Source organism: Papio anubis, chromosome X (assembly GCF_008728515.1).
Source record: "Papio anubis isolate 15944 chromosome X, Panubis1.0, whole genome shotgun sequence".
In the NCBI taxonomy this organism is placed as follows: Eukaryota; Metazoa; Chordata; class Mammalia; order Primates; family Cercopithecidae; genus Papio; species Papio anubis.
This window is the reverse complement of record NC_044996.1, coordinates 79,212,733-79,230,950: the sequence shown is the minus strand read 5'-3', so window position 1 is coordinate 79,230,950 and position 18,218 is coordinate 79,212,733. Positions and strand designations below refer to the sequence as shown.

The 18,218-nt window shown below is 40.6% G+C and overlaps 2 pseudogenes; both read left to right on the top strand.

Annotated features, from left to right (window-relative positions):
• Positions 1 to 278: 278 nt before the first annotated feature.
• Positions 279 to 3,681, top strand: LOC100998509 (annotated as a pseudogene).
• A 9,024-nt stretch (positions 3,682 to 12,705) lies between these two features.
• Positions 12,706 to 16,457, top strand: LOC116271801 (annotated as a pseudogene).
• The last annotated feature ends 1,761 nt before the right edge of the window (positions 16,458 to 18,218 follow it).

Here is an 18,218-nt window from a genome sequence, read left to right as displayed (position 1 = left end):
CACAAGAACAGAAAACCAAACACCGCATGTTCTCACTCATAGGTGGGAACTGAACAATGAGATCACTTGGACTCAGGAAGGGGAACATCACACACCGGGGCCTATCATGGGGAGGGGGGAGGGGGGAGGGATTGCATTGGGAGTTATACCTGATGTAAATGACGAGTTGATGGGTGCAACAGACCAACATGGCACAAGTATACATATGTAACAAACCTGCACGTTATGCACATGTACCCTACAACTTAAAGTATAATAATAATAAATAAATTAAAAAAAAAAAAAAAACAAAAACTAATGCCACAGAAATACAAACGATCATAAGACAATGCTGTGAAAAATCATATTCCAACAATTGGATAACCTAGAAGAAATGGATAAATTCCTAGAAACATACAACCTACCAAGACTGACTCATGGAAATATAGCAAATATGGAACAATCAATAATGAGCAAGGAAATTAAATCAGTAATAAAACCTCCCAACAATGAAAACACCAGAATAAGATGGCTTCAATAGTGAACTCTATCAAATATTTGAAGAGTAATTAATGCCAACACTTCTCAAACTCTCCCAAAAAACTGAAGAAGAAAGAACAGGTCCAAACTCATTTTATGAGGCCAGCAGTACCCTAATACCAAAGGCAGATATGGACTCCAAAAGAATAGAAATTTACACACATATATCTCTGATGAACATAGATGCAAAAATCTCCAACCAAATACTAGCAAGCTAAATTCAACAGCACATTTAAAAGATCATATACCACAATCAACTGGGATTCATCTTTGGGATGCAGTGATGGTTTAACATGTACAAATCAATAAATGCTATACACCAAATTAACAGAATAAAGTATACAATCTTATCATCTCAATAGATGCAGATAAAGCATTTGACAAAATCCAACTACTTTCATGATTAAAATTCAACAAATTTGGTATAAAAGCACTATACCTCAACATAATTAAGGTCATCTATGACAAGCCCACAGCTAGTATTATACTCAGTGGTGAAAAGTTGAGTGATTTTTCTCTAAGACCAGAAGAAAGACAAAGATACCCACTCTCACCACTTTTGTTCATCATAGTACTGAAAAGTCTAGCCAGAGCAATTAGACAAATAAAATAAATGGAAGACATAAAGGGAGTGATATTACCAAAATGGCAGAATAGAATAGAAGCAATATGTCTTCACTCATCTCCAAAGACAGAAAAAAAAAAAAAAAAAAAAAACCACCAAAACCCAAAACAAACAAACAAACAATATCTAGCATCAAGATTTCAACCAGAAATATCAAGAACTAAAATCTGACGCTGGGATTTCCCCAGGACCACAGAGAAGTAAAAAGAACTTCAAGTGGACACTAAGATGAATGGACTCTCCCCAAATCTGCTGGGCACTGTGCATGGACAATTCCCCCTGGACTCACAGTTTCTACACTAGAAAAAGTCAGACTGAGGCAGAGAGTCAGCTTCCACACTATCTTGTACTCTCACAGGAAAACTGTTTGTGTCTCAACCCACAAAAATATTGTAAGTGCCTATAGGGAGGAAACATTTTGAGGGAAGCTAGAGATAAAGAAGGGAGATGTGACTAGCAACCCCAACATGAAAAATTCTGCTCTTTATCTGAACCAAAAGGGATGCCAAATAAGAGTGGCTTTCAGCAGCACCATGCTGGAGGAGGCATGCATCATGGGTACTCTGAGCAAGAACTTGTAGCCAGCCTTCCCACACAACCAGGCTATTCCCTTTGGAAACCCCTTTATCTTGGATGGGCAGTTCTCCAAACGTGACCAAGAATTGAGGCAATCCTGGGCTTAAGGTGCTATCTAGTGCCGATAAGTAGGCAATGATCTAGGATTAAGGGTGCTCAACAGGCAAACTTCAAAGAGCTTGTAAACAAACATACCATAGAAATACCAAAGCAAGCCAGCCAGCAAAGACTGGAGTAAATCACTAATCTTTCATAGATACAAGTCTAGAAAAAATAAAAGCAAACATGAAAGCATAGCTTCCCCAAATGGACAAAGCAAGGAGCCAGTGATTGACCCTGGTGAGACGGCAATGTGTGAGCTTTTAGATGAACAATTCAAAACAGCACATCTAAGGAAACTCAACAAACTCCAAGATTAACCATTAAACAATTCAGAAGTTTTTCAGGTAAATTAAACAAAAAGATTGAAATTTTAAAAATCAAACGGAAATGCTGGGACTTGGAAATACATTTACAGAACTGAAAAAAGCATATGAGTCTCTCAGTAGCAGAATAAATCAAGCAAAAAAAAAAAAAAAGGAATAAATTCAAAGACAGCATACTTGAAAACAGTCATAGAAGAAACAGGAACAAAAAGAAATGAAGAATGCTTACAAGATATGTGGATTAACCTAAAAAAAAAAAGCAAATTTAAGAAATATTGACATTCAAGAGGGAGTTGAGAAAGAGCAATAAATATGTAGTTTATTCGCCTTTCTGCCTGTAGACGACGCTGAAGAAGTACCGTTAAAGTCTCTCTTCTCCCTGCTGTCATGTCGAAGTCAGAGTCTCCTAAAGAGCCCAAACAGCTGAGGAAATGTTTCATTGGAGGGTTGAGCTTTGAAACAACCGGAAAGAGCCTGAGGAGCCATTTTGAGCAATGGGGAACACTCATGGACTGTGTGGTAATGAGAGATCCAAACACCAAGTACTCCAGGGGCTTTGGGTTTGTTACATATGCCACTGTGGAGGAGGTGGATGCAGCCATGAATGCAAGGCCACACAAGGTGGATGGAAGAGTTGTGGAACCAAAGAGAGCTGTCTCAAAAGAAGATTCTCAAAGACCAGGTGCCCACCTAACTGTGAAAAAGATATTTGTTGGTGGCCTTAAAGAAGACACTGAAGAACATCACCTAAGAGATTATTTTGAACAGTATGGATAAATTGAAGCGATTGAAATCATGACTGACTGAGGCAGTGGCAAGAAAAGGGGCTTTGCTATTATAACCTTTGATGACCATGACTCCGTGGATAAGAATGTCATTCAGAAATAACGTACTGTGAGTGACCACAACTGTGAAGTTAGGAAAGCCCTGTCAAAGCAAGAGATGGCTAGTGCTTCATCCAGTCAAAGAGGTCAAAGTGGTTCTGTAAACTTTGGTGGTGGTCCTGGAGGTTATTTTGGTGGGAATGACAACTTTGGTCATAGAGGAAACTTCAGTGGTCATGGTGGCTTTGGTGGCAGCCATAGTGGTGGTGGATATAGTGGCAGTGGGAATGACTATAATGGATTTGGTAATGATGGAAGCAAATTTGGAGGAGTTGGAAGCTACAATGATTCTGGCAATTACAACAATCAGTCTTCAAATTTTGGACCCATGAAAGGAGGAAACTTTGGAGGCAGAAGCTCTGGCCCCTATGGTGGCAGAGACCAATACTTTGCCAAACCACAGAACCAAGGTGGCTGTGGCAGTTCCAGTAGCAGCAGTGGCTATGGCAGTGGCAGAAGATTTTAATTAGGAAAAAATCTTAGCAGGAGAGGAGAGCCAGAGAAGTGACAGGGAAGCTACAGGTTACAAGATTTGTGAACTCAGCCAAGCACAGTGATGGCAGGACCTAGCTGCTACAAAGAAGTTGTGTTTTAGACAAATACTCATGTGTATGGGGAAAAAAACTCAAGGACTGTATTTGTGACTAATTGTATACAGGTTATTTTGGTTTCTGTTCTGTGGAAAATGTAAAGCATTTGAACAAAAGTTTTTAATGTAGATTTTTTTTGTTTTTTGCACCCATGCTGTTGATTGCTAAATGTAATAGCCTGATCATGATGCTGAATAAATGTCTTTTTTTTTTTTTAAAGAAAAAACACCAAACTTTCCAAACCTAGACAAAGATATAAATATCCAGGCACAGGAAGTTCATAAACACCTAAACAGATTCAAGAAAAACAAGACTATACTAAAACAAAAATTAGTCAGACTCTCAAAGGTTGAGGACAAAGAGAAAATCCTAAAAGCATCAAGAGAAAATAGGGAAATAACATATAATGAAGCTTTAATTTGTAGGGAAACAGCCTTCTCAGTGGAAATCATGCAAAGCAGGAAAGAGCAGGATGACATATTTGAAATGCTGAAGAAAAAAACTGACACTAAGAATATATTGCACCCAATAAAGCTTTCCTTCAAACATGAAAGACAGATAATGTCTTTCCCAGACAAACAAAACTGAGGAAATTCACTAGAACTTTGTAGAACTAGACAGGTTCTACAAACAGTGTTAAAGAAAGATCTTCATGTAAAAAGAAAAGAATGCGAAAATGGCCAAACAGCAACAGCTCTGGTCTGCAGTTCCCAGCGAGATCAACACAGAAGGTGGGTGATTTCTGCATTTCCCACTTACATAACCAGTTCATCTCATTGGGACTGGTTAGACAGTGGGTGCAGCCCACGGAGGGCAAGCTGAAGCAGGATGAAGTGTTGCCTCACCCAGGAAGCACAAGGGGTTGGGGAACTCCCTCCCCTAGCCAAGGAAAGCCAGGAGGGGCCATGTCGTGAGGAACAGTGCACTCAGGCTCAGATACTATGATTTTCCCATGGTCTTTGCAACGCATAGACCAGGAGATTCCCTCGGGTGCCTACACCACTAGGGCACTGGGTTTCAAGCACAAAACTGGGTGGCCATTTGGGCAGACACTGAGCTAGCTGCAGAAGTTTATTTTTTTTTCTTTTTTTTTCTTTTTTTTTTCCATACCCTGGTGGTGCCTGGAATGCCAGTGAGAATGAACTGTTCACTCTTCTGGAAAGAAGGCTGATGCCAGGGAGCCAAGTGGTCTAGCTCAGCAGGTCCCACCCCCACAGACCCCAGCAAGCTAAGATCCACTGGCCTGAAATTCTCGCTTCCAGCACAGCAGTCTGAAGTCGACCTCAGATGCTTGAGCTTGGGGGGGAGGGGCATCCACCATTACTGAGGCTTAAGTAGGTGGTTTTCCCCTTATGGTGTAAACAAAGCCAGCAGGAAGTTCAAGTTGGGCGGAGCCCAGCAGGTCGGCAAAGCTGTTGTAGCCAGACTCCCTCTCTAGATTCCTCCTCCCTGGGCAAGGCATCTCTGAAAGAAAGGCAGCAGCCGCAGTCAGGGGCTTATAGATAAAACCCCCATCTCCCTGGGACAGAGTACCTGGGGGAAGGGGCAGCTGTGGGTGCAGCTTCAACATACTTAAACGTTCCTGCCTGCAGTCTCTGAAGAGAGTAGCGGATCTCCCAGTACAGCACTCGAGCTCTGCTAACAGACAGACTGCTTCCTCAAGTGGGTCCCTGACCCCCATGCCTCCTGACAGGGAGACACCTCCCAGCAGGGGTCAACAGACACCTCAAACAGGAGAGGTCTGGCTGGCATCTGGCAAGTACCCCTCTAGGAAGAAGCTTCCAGAGGAAGGAACAGGCAGCAATCTTTGCTGCTCTGCAGCCTCGGCTGGTGATACCCAGGCAAACAGGATCTGGAGTGAATCTCCAGCAAACTCCAGCAGACCTGCAGCAGAGGGGCCTGACTGTTAAAAGGAAAACTAACAAACAAAAAGGAATAGCATCAAACAAAAAGGAATAGCATCAACATCAACAGAAAAGATGCCCACACAGAAATCCCACCTGAGGGTCACCAACATCAAAGAATAAAGGTAGATAAATCCACAAAGATGAGGAAAAACCAGCACAAAAAGGCTGAAAATTCCAGAAACCCGAATGCCTCTTCTCCTCCAAAGGATCACAACTCCTCACCAGCAAGGAAACAAAACGGCACAGAGAATGAGTTTGATGAATTGACAGAAGTAGGCTTCAGAAGGTGGATAATAACAAACTCTTCTGTTTTAACCCAATGCAAGGAAGCTAAGAACCTTAAAAAAAGTTAGAGGAATTGCTAACTAGAATAACCAGTTTAGAGAAGAACAAATGACCTGATGGAGCTAAAAAACACTGCACCAGAACTTCGTGAAGCACACACAGGTATCAATAGCTGAATCAATCAAGCAGAAGAAAAAGTATAAGAGACTGAAGATCAACTTAATGAAATAAAGTGTGAAGACAAGATTAGAGAATAAAGAATAAAAAGGAATGAACAAAGCATCCAAGAAATATGGGACTATGTGAAAAGACCAAACCTATGTTTGATTGGTGTACCTGAAAGTCACAAGAAGAATGGAACCAAGGTGGAAACACTCTTCAGGATATTATCCAGGAGAACTTCCCCAACCTAGCAAGACAGGCCAACATTGAAATTGAGGAAATACAAAGAACACCACAAAGATATTCATTGAGAAGAGCAACTCCAAGACACATAATCATCAAGTTCACCAAGGTTGAAATGCAGGAAAAAATGTTAAGGGCTACCAGGGAGAAAGGTCAAGTTACCCACAAAGGGAAGCCCATCAGACTAGTGGCGGATCTCGCTGCAGAAACTCTACAAACCAGAAGAGTGGGGGGCCAATATTCAACATTCTTAAAGAAAAGATTTTTCAGCCAGAATTTCATATCCAGCCAAACTAAGCTTCTTAGCGAATGAGAAATAAAATCCTTTACAGACAAGCAAATGCTGAGAGGTTTTGTCACCAGCAGGCCTGCCTTACAAGAGCTCCTGAAGGAAGCACTAAATATGGAAAGGAAAAACTGGTACCAGCCACTGCAAAAACATACCAAATTATAAAGACCATCGACACTATGAAGAAACTGCATCAACTAATGGACAAAATAACCAGCTAGCATCATAATGACAGGATCAAATTCACACATAACAAGATTAACCTTAAATATAAATGGGCTAAATGCCCCAATTAAGAGACACAAACGGGCAAATTGGATAAAGAGTCAAGACCCATTGGTGTGCTGTATTTAGGAAACCCATCTCATGTGCAAAGAAACACATAGGCTCAAAATAAAGGGATGGAGAAAACAAAATGGAAAGCAAAAAAAGCTGGGGTTGCAATCCTAGTCTCTGATAAAACAGACTTTAAACCAACAAAGATGGAAAAAGACAAAGAAGAGCATTACATAATAGTAAATGGATCAATGCAACAAGAAGAGCTAACTATCCTAAATATATATACACCCAATACAGGAGCACCCAGATTTATAAAGCAAGTTCTTAGAGACCTACAAAGAGACTTAGACTCCCACACAATAATAGTGGGAGACTTTAACACCACACTGTCAATATTAGACAGATCAATGACACAGATAATTATCATGGATATTCAGGACTTGAACTCAGCTCTGAACCAAGCAGACCTAATAGACATCTAATGAACTCTCCACCCCAAATCATCAGAATATACATTCTTCACAGCACCACATTACACTTATTCTAAAATTGAACACATAATTGGAAGTAAAACACTCCTCAGCAAATGCAAAAGAACAGAAATCATAACATACAGTGTCACAGACCACAGTGCAATCAAATTAGAACTCAGAATTAAGAAACTCACTCAAAACTGCACAATTACATAGAAACTGAACAACAATGACTACTGGGTAAATAACGAAAATAATGCAGAAATAAATAAGTTCTTTGAAACCAATGAGAACAAAGACACAACATACCAGAATCTCTGGGACACAGCTAAAGCAGTGTTAGGAGGGAAATTTATAGCACTAACTTCCCACAGGGGAAAACAGGAAAGATCTAAAATCGACACCCCAATACCATAATTAAAAGAACCAGAGAAGCAAGATCAAACAATTTCAAAAGCTAGAAGAAGACAAGAAATAACTAAGATCAGAGCAGAACTGAAGGAGATAGAGACACAAAAAATAGCCTTCAAAAACTCGATGAATCCAGGAACTGTGTTTTGAAAAGATTAACAAAATTGATAGACTGCTATCCAGGCTAATAAAGAAGAAAAGAGAGAAGAATCAAAGAGACACAATGAAAAATGATAAAGGGGATACCACCACTGATCCCACAGATAAACAAACTACCATCAGAGAATACTGTAAACACCTCTATGCAAATAAACTAGAAAATCTAGAAGAAATGGATAAATTCCTGGACACATACACTCTCCTAAGACTAAACCAGGAAGAAGTCAAATTCCAGAATAGACCAAAAACAAGTTCTGAAATTGAGGCCGTAATTAATAGCCTACCAACAAAAAAAGTCCAGGACTAGACAGATTCAAAGCCAAATTCTACCAGAGGTACAAAGAGGTGCTGGTACTATTCCTTCTGAAACCATTCCAAACAATAGAAAAAGAAGGACTCCTCCTTAACTCATTTTATGAGGCCAGCATCATCCTGATGCCAAAACCTGGCAGAGACACAACAAACAAAGAAAATTTCAGGCCAATATCCCTGATGAACATCGATGCGAAAATCCTCAATAAAATACTAGCAAATCGAATCCAGAAGTACATCAAAAATCTTATCCACCACGATCAACTCGGCTTCATCCCTGGGATGCAAGGCTGGTTCAACATATGCAAATCAATAAATGTAATCCATCACATAAACAGAACCAATGGCAAAAACTACATGATTATCTCAATAGATGCGGAAAAGGCCTTTGATAAAATTCAACACCACTTCATCCTAAAAACTCTCAATAAACTAGGTAGTGATGGAACATATCTCAAAATAATAAGAGCTATTTATGACAAACCCAAAGCCAATATCATACTGAATGGGCAAAAGCTGCAAGCATTCCCTTTGAAAACCAGCACAAGACAAGGATGCTCTCTTTCACCATTCCTATTCAACATGGTATTGTAAGTTCTGGCCAGGGCAATCAGGCAAGAGAAAAAAATAAATAGGAAGAGTGGAAGTCAAATTGTCACTCTTTGCAGATGACATGATTGTATAATTAGAAAACCCCATTGTCTCGGTCCAAAAATTCCTTAAGCTGATAAACAACTTCAGCGAAGTCTCATAATACAAGATCAATGTGCAAAAATCACAAACATTTCTATCCACCAATAATAGACAAATAGAGAGCCAAATCATGAGTGAATTCCCGTTCACAATTGCTACAAAGAAAATAAAATACCTAGGAATAAAACTTACAAAGAATGTGAAGGATCTCTTCAAGGAGAACTACAAACCACTGCTCAAGGAAATAAGAGAGGACACAAACAAATGGAAAAAACATTCCATGGTCATGGATAGGAAGAATCAATATTGTGAAAATGGCCATACTGACCAAAATAATTTATTGATTCAATGCTATCCTTATCAAGCTACCAATGACTTTCTTCACAGAATTAGAAAATACTACTTTAAATTTCATATGGAACCAAAAAAGGGCCCATATACCAAGAAAATCCTAAGCAAAAAGAACAAAGCTGGAGGCATGATGCTACCTGACTTCAAACTATACCACAAGTCTACAGTAACCAAAACAGCATGGTACTGGTACCAGAACAGATACATAGACTAATGGAACAGAACAGAGGCCTCAGAAATAACGCCACCATATACAACCATCTGATCTTTGACAAACCTGACAAAAACAAGCAATGGGGAAAGGATTCCCTATTTAATAAGTGGTGTTAGGAAAGCTGGCTAGCTATATGCAGAAAACTGAAACTGGATCCCTTCCTTACACTTTATACAAAAATTAACTCAAGATAGATTAAAGACTTAAATGGAAGACCTAAAACCAAAAAAACCCAAAAGAAAACCTAGGCAATACCATTCAGAACAAAGGCATGGACAAAGACTTCATGACTAAAACACCAAAAGCAATGGTGACAAAAACCAAAATTGACAAATACAATCTAATAAAACTAAAGAGTTTCTGTACAGCAAAAGAATCTAGGATCAGAGTGAACAGGCAACCTACAAAATAGGAGAAAATTTTTGCAATCTATCCATCTGACAAAGAGCTAACATCCAGAATCTACAAAGAACTTAAACAAATTTAGTAGAAAAAAACAAACAACCCCATCAAAAAGTTGGCAAAAGATATTAACAGACACTTCTTAAAAGAAGGCATTTATGCAGCCAACAAACATATGAAAAAAAGCTCATCATCACTGTTCATTAGAGAAATGCAAATAAAAAACCACAATGAGATACCACCTCACACCAGTTAGAATGGCGATCATTAAAAAGTCAGGAAACAACAGATGCTGTGGAGAGGATGTGGAGAAATAGGAATGCTTTTACACTGTTTTTGGGAGTGTAAATTAGTTCAACCATTGTTGAAGACAGTGTGGTGATTCCTCAAGGATCAAGAACCAGAAATACCATTTGACCCAGCAACCCCATTACTGGGTACATACCCAAAGGATTATAAATCATTCTAGAATAAAGACACATGCACATGTATGTTTATTGCAGCACTGTTCACAAGAGCAAAGACTTGGAACCAACCCAAATGCCCATCAATGATAGACTGGATAAAGAAAATGTGGCATGTATACACCATGGAACACTATGCAGACATGAAAAATGATGAGTTCGTGTATTTTGCAGGGACATGGATGAAGCTGGAAACCATCATTCTCAGCAAACTAACACAGGAACAGAAAACCAAACACCTCATGTTCTCACTCATAAATGGGAGTTGAACAATGAGAACACATGGACACAGGGAGGGGAACATCACACACCACGGCCTGTCAGGGGGTGAGGGGCTAGGGGTGGGATAGCATTAGGAGAAATACGTAATGTACATAATGGGTTGATAGGTGCAGCAAACCACCATGATACCCATGTAACAAACCTGCACGTCCTGCACATATATCCTAGAACTTAATGTATAATTTTAAAAAGAAAAGAAAAGAATGGTAACATGCAAAAGAAAACACTCAAAGATAAAAAAATTCACTGGAAAGTGTAAATACTAGATGTAGACTGAGACAATAAAAAGTCAAAATGTGATAAGGATGAAGTTAGAGTACAGTGTTTTTTTTTAGTTTTCCTTTGTTTGCTTCTTTCTATTCTTTTGTCTGTAATTAAAATTAAGTTCTCATCTGTTTAGAATAACTTGCTACATCCATAAGACATTTTTTAAATACCATGTTAACCACAAAGCAGAAACTTGCTTTAGATACACCAAAAAATAAAAAGGAAATAATTAAAACATATCACCCAGTAAAATAATTTTTCCTGAAAGGGAAACAGTAAGAAAGAGAGAGTTACAATACAACCAGAAAACAAGGAACAAGATGGCATTAGTAGGACTTTACATATCAAAAATAACTTTGGATGTAAATGGACTAAATTCTCCAATAAAAGACAGAGTGGCTAAACAGCTAGAGAAACAAGACTCAATGATATACTGCTCATAGGAAACTCATTTCACCTAAAAAGATACATAAAGACTGAAAATGAAGCGATGGAAACAGATATTCCATGTATATGGAAACCAAAAAGGAACATGACTAGCTGTACTTAGATAAAAGAGACTTCAAGTCAAAAACTATAAATAGAAACCAAGAAGGTTAAGTGATAAATAAATCAATTCAACAAGAGGATATATCAATTGTAAATATATATACACCTAACACTGGAGCACCCAATTATATAAGACAAACAATGAATTTAAAGGGAGAAATACAACAAAATAATAATAGGAGACATCAATAGCCCAATCTCAGTAACGGACGGTTCGTTCAGCGGGTAAATAAACAAAGAAACATCAAAGTAAACATTCTCTTGAGACAAATGAAAACGGAAACACAACATAGCAAAATCTATGGAATATAGCAAAAGCAGTAGTACTAAAAGGGAAGTTTAGAGAAATAAATGCCTACATCAAAAGAGTGAAGAGATTTCAAATAAAAAACCTAACAATGCACCTAAAGAACTAGAAAAGCAAGGATAAACTAAACTCAAATTTAGTAGAAGACATGATAAAGATCAGAGCAGAAATAAATTAAATTGATACTAAAATAAAACAAAAAAAAATGAAACTAAAAGTTGGCTTTTTGAAAAAATAAACACAAATGACAAACATTCAGAAGGGCTAACCAGAACTTTACTGTTCTAAGAATACCTCTAATTGGGACTTGTATGTTCCTTACGTTATTTGGTCACCAAAAAGAGGTAGGCAGAGCTAATAATATTGACTCCATCATGCTGACAAGGAAACCATGATTTAGAGGAAACAAGGGGCCTTTAAAAGAAATCACAGATGTTTTTCCAAGATGACAGATTAGAGGCTTTTAGCATGCTTTAGCCACTTGGAAATAGTAAAATAGTGCATGAAGATAAACTCCATGAGCTTTAATTCAAGAAGGAAAATAGGAATCTACCAGAACTGTGAAGGACACGCAAGACCCAAGAGACGAGAACATGGGCAAACAGCCTCCATGATGGTGCCCAGCTGATAAAAGTGAGTGAAACCCGAGTATGTGAAAGAGGAAGAGAGCTGCTCTCTGTGACTCACCTTTCCGGTAGGGACCTGAGCAACCCAGGCCTACTGAGCATACTGTTTCTCCCAAGCCCTGGTGCTAACTTGGAGACAGGCTTGGAGATGTTGTGAGAGAAAGACACCAGGAAAAACTGCCAACATTTTCTTAGACCCTGTACTAAGAAAAGGATGCCATTTTTAATCTGGATACATACAAAGTTATCCATTCTTTGGTGATGCAGCTGCATGGTCATGCAGGCCTTTTAATCTCAGGCCAGAGATTGGAACACCTACTCTGGAGTGGTGTACAGGCCTCCAAAGCCAGAACTGAGGAAAGTGCCTCAGCAGTAGGCACTGGAAGGGTGCTCTTCCCTGTGGCAGCCTTAGGGGAGGAGGAGAGCTGCTACAGCTGTGGTTTCCCCTGGGCAATAAGTCTTGCAGCTAGGCCCAGGCTGGCAACCTAGAACTGGTCTGCATGTGCTACTGCTGGGTACCCCAGCCTACTCCTCTGAGATTATGGTACAACAGGGCCCTCTCTGCCCCACCCTCAGGAAGAAATCCAGGTATTTGGAGCACTGACTTGCCTGGATCAGCAGCCTGAGTTGTCCCACCCTTCATGGACATAGACATAGATTGTGGTGCAGTAGGGCCCTCTAGGCTCCATACACAGGCAGATCTCCAGGTATTTGGAGAATCTCCTTGTCTGGATCAGCAGCTTCAGCTGCCACACTCTTCTTGTGCATAGATTGTGGTACAGTGGAATCCTCTAAATCCACACATAGGCAGATCTCCAGGCATTTGGAGCACCTGCTCACCTGGACTAGCAGCCTGAGTTGCTCCACACTTCCTGTGCAGAGATCATGGTATGGGGGGCTCTCTCCAATTCACACCCAGGCAGATCTCCAGGCATCTGGTTCAGCAGCCTGAGCTACCCTATTCTTCCTGGGCATAAATCATGGTGAAGTAGGACTCTCTCCATTCCACACACAGGTAGATCTCTAGGCATTCAGAGCGCCTGCTCACCTAGATCAGCATCCTGACCCGCCCCACACTTTCTGTGCAGAGATCCTGGTGCAGGGACGCCCCCCTCTGCTCCAGGCCAAGGTATATCTCCAGGCATTCAAGGCATCTTCTTGTCCATATTGGTAGCCTGAGTTGCCCCACCCTTTCTGTGCAGAGATCCGGGTGCAGGGAGGCCCTCTCCGCTCCACCCCCAGGCAGATATCCAGGAATCTGAGGTACCCACACTTCTGGATTAAGAATTTAGGTCAGCACCCATCCTCATCCAGAGAACTTGGGTCTGAGGTTTCCCAGCTCCACACCCAGGCACAGCTCTGAGTGCTTGGTGGCCACCCACTAGATTCTCCCTCAGTACTGGTGCTTCTGCCTTCCCTTGGGGGACCTTTGGGCAGACCTGCCCAGTCAAGCCCCACCTATATTGGCCCCCATCCCCCTGGGGCTGAGCAGAGAACTTAGACCACTGAGCACTCCATGAATCAGGCCGTTGCCTGAGGCAACAGAGAGTGGTTCCGGTTATCTCTCAGCTCGGTGGCCTGGCACGAGGACTGAGAGTTGCCACCTCCTGTTGGGTCCGGCGTCATTCCGGGTCGGTCCAGTGTGTGCGCTCACCCGCCTGCCACGGAGGGCCGAAGCCACAGGCTAAGCGGCGTGGACGGGGCGGGGTGTGGCGCCTTGAGCGCAGGGGGAGACAAATGGGACCGGCTCCTCTCCCAGTGCCAAGATGTGGATCCAGGTTCGCATCATCGACGGCTCCAAGACGTGCACCTTTGAGAACATGTCTCACAAAGCGACGATTGAGGAGCAGCGCGAGCAGATGTGGGCGCTGTTCGATGTGCGGCCCGAGTGCCAGCACCTCTTCTACCGGGGTAAGCAGTTTGAAAATGGATATACCTTATTTGACTAGGATGTTGGACTGAATGATATAATTCAGCTGCTAGTTATCCAGACCCTAATCATCTTCCTGGAACATCTATGCAGATTGAGGTTAAACCCTGTTCTGATAGTCCACCTAAAGCCAAGAAAGCTCCAAGGGTGGGACCTTCCAGTCAGCCATCTACAACAGCTCATGCCCATCTTATTGATCCTAGCTTCGAACTATATAAAGTAAATGAATTGGTGGATACCAGAGATGTCGGCCTTGGTGCTTGGTTTGAAGCACACATACATAGCATTACTAGAGCTTCTGATGGACAGTCACGTGGCAAAACTCCACTGAAGAATGGCAGTTCTTGTAAAAGGACTAATGGAAATATAAATCATAAATCAAAGAGAACATAAATAAATTGGACAATGTACTCTCTACATCTAATTCAGACTCTGTCGCTGCTGGTGAAGACGTTATTTGCCATATCCAGTATGATGAATACCCAGAAAGTGGTACTCTAGAAATGAATATCAAGGACCTTAGACCACGAGCTAGAACCATTTCGAAATGAAAGGAACTAAATACTGGTGATGTGGTAATGGTTAATTATAACACAGAAAGTCCTAGACAAAGAGGATTCTGGTTTGATGCAGAAATTACCACATTGAAGGCAATCTCTAGGCCCAAAAAAGAACTTCGTGTGAAAATTTTCCTAGGTGGGGAGGGGAGGGTTCTGAAGGAACATTAAATGAGTGCAAGATAGTATCTGTAGATGAAATCTTCAAGATTGAGAAACCTGGAGCCCATCCTCTTTTGTTTGCAGATGTAAAGTTTTTAAGGAGAAATAACCCTGACTGTGACCTATGTTCTGGAGACCCAGATAAGAAATGCCATTCTTGCTTCTTTCTTGTATGTGGTGGGAAACATGAACCCAACATGCAGTTTCTATGTGATGAATGTAATGTGGCTTATCACATTTACTGCTTGAATACACCTTTGGATAAGGTCCCAGAAGAGGAATACTGGTATTGTTCTTCCTGTAACTGATTCCAGTTAAGCTGTAAAGGCTGGTGAAAGACTCAAGATGCGCGAAAAGAAAGCAAAGATGCCATCCGCTAGTACTGAAAGCCAGAGAGACTGGTGCAGGAGAATGACTTGTGTTGGTCATATGAGAAAATGTACTATCGTCTCTTCTAATCCTTATGGACCTATTCCTGTTGGATCAACTTGGAGATTTAGAGTTCAAGTGAGTGAAGTAGGTGTTCACAGACCCCATGTTGGTGGACTGCATGGTCGAAGTAATGATGGGGCTTATTCTCTTGTCTTGGCTGGTGGATTTGCAGATAAAGTCGACTGAGGTGATGAGTTCTTGTACACTGGAAGTGGTGGTAAAAAGCTTGTTGGTAATAAAAGAATTGGCACACCTTCAGATGATCAAACATTAACAAACATGAACAGGGCATTGGCCCTAAACTGTGATGCTCCACTTGGTGATAGAATTGGAGCAGAGTCTTGGAATTTGAGAGCTGGCAAGCCAGTCAGAGTGATATGCAGTTTTAAAGGGAGGAAGATCAGCAAATAAACTCCCGAAGAAGGCAACAGATATGATGGCATTTATAAGGTAGTGAAATGCTGGCCAGAGATTTCATCAAGTGATGAATTCTTGATTTGGCACTATCTTTTAAGAAGAGATGATGTTGAACCTGCTCCTTGGACCTCTGAAGGAATAGAATGGTTAAGGAGATTATGTCTCCATTTACAGTATCCAGCAGGTTACCCTTCAGATAAAGAAAGGAAGAAGACTAAAGGAGAGTCAAAGAAGCAGGCCAGTGGAACCACAAAAAGGCTGATTCCAGATGTCTAAGTGCCTCCAAAGTATACAAAGCATCAGATTCTGCAGAAGCAATTGAGACTTTTCAACTAACTCCTCAACAGCAACATCTCATCAGAGAAGACTGTCAAAACCAGAAGCTGTGGGATGAAATGCTTGCATATCTTGTGGAAGGACCAAATTTTCTGAAAAAATTGGAACGTTCTTTTATGTGTGTTTGCTGCCAGAAGCTAGTTTAGCAGCCTGTGACAACGGAGTGCTTCCACAATGTCTGTAAAGATTGCCTACAGCGCTCCTTTAAGGCACAGGTTTTCTCCTGCCCTGCTTACTGGAATGATCTTGGCCAGAATTACATCATAATTCCCCATGAGATTCTGCAGACTCTACTAGACCTTTTCTTCCCTGGCTACAGCAAAGGATGATGATCTGTCTGCTTTCACTATGTTGTTCATGGTGGGTTTTTGCACAATAAAGAATCTAAAATGGGTGGGGAGGGTGGAATGGTGGACAGTATCTCTCATGTTCTGAAGCAGCTATTTCTCTTTCCCACAGCCATCATCTTGTGTGTGTAGTAAGAGGCCCATTTCTCAACTGTCTTTTAAATATCTAAAGGTAGTTCCTGTAACAACTAGTTTTTTTTTTTAATTTTATTTATTTATTTATTTTTGAGACGGAGTCTTGCTCTGTCGTCCAGGCTGGAGTGCAGTGGCGGGATCTCAGCTCACTGCAAGCTCCACCTCGCGGGTTCACGCCAATCTCCTGCCTCAGCTTCCCAAATAGCTGGGACTGCAGGCGCCTGCCATCACGGCCGGCTAATTTTTTTTTTGTATTTTTAGTAGAGACGGGGTTTCACAGTGTTAGCCAGGATGATCTCAATCTCCTGACCTCGTGATCCGCCCGCTTGGCCTCCCAAAGTGCTGGGATTACAGGCATGAGCCACCATGCCCAGCCTCAACAACTAGTTTTAATGAATAAAAAGTCAAAGCCCCAGCTCTAGATGATATCCAAGTTATGATTTATTTTGCAACTACCTCAGGACAGAAAAGATTTATGGGGATTTAAAAAATCATTGAATAACCAGTTAAATGAAATTTTAGCAACACACTGCCTCCCAAATATTAATTGTGCCTGGTTCTTGTAATTTTATTTTACAGAAAAGTAAATGACACTTGAGATCCTTGCAATGAGCACAGCTTCTATAGTGTGCATATACTTTTTTTAACGTCTCTTCTTCCATTACAATGTGTGTTTTGCAAGGACAGGTTAATTTTTTTAGGCCACTTTGTGAACTCCATTGTGCTTTTATCTGATGTTTTATGCAAGTTGACTACTAATGACTAATGAGAACAATAATGAATGCATTGTTGCTGCATTAACGTAATGCGGTGTGTTTTTGCACTTGAAAGGTATTCATATGCTCTAGTTGTAAATGTTCATGAAAATCCACTTCTGTACTAGTCAAATTGCTTTTAGTGTCTCTACAGTGGTTTTACATCTGCAGAGTTTTGAGGGCTGTGTTGACCTTTGAGAGGATTTGAAATTGCTTCATATTGTGATCCTGAATTTTATATTTACTATATTCCCTAAAGTATATCTTAGTAAATATTTTATTATCAGAAAAAAAAAATGCTGGCACCATGGAAAATCTGAATGTATTGATGCAACTAAAGAACTTCACTAGCTCTTCAGCAATTATCCCTACCAAAATGGACACTCAGAAATGACAGATAAAGAATTCAAAGAATGGATTGCAAAGAAGCTCAATGAGATCTAAGACAAAGTTGAAAATCAACACAAAGAAACTTCTAAAGCAGTCCAGAAAATGAAGGAAGAGATATATATCTCATAAAAAAAATCAATCTGATGCAAAGGCATAAGAATGATACAATGGACTTTGGGGACTTGGGGGGAAGGGTGGGAGAGGGGCAAGGGATAAAAGACTACAAATAGAGTGTGTTGTATACTGCTTGGGAGATGAGTGCACCAAAATCTCACAAAGCACCACTAAAGAATTTACACATGTAACCAAATACCACCTGTACCCCAATAACCTATGGAGAAACTAAAAAAAATCTCAAATCAATTATCTGACATCAAAATGTTAGTTAAACTGAAACTCTAGTTTTGGTAAACTAACCTCTAGTTTCTAGAGGAACTAGAAAACCAAGAACAAATTAACTCCA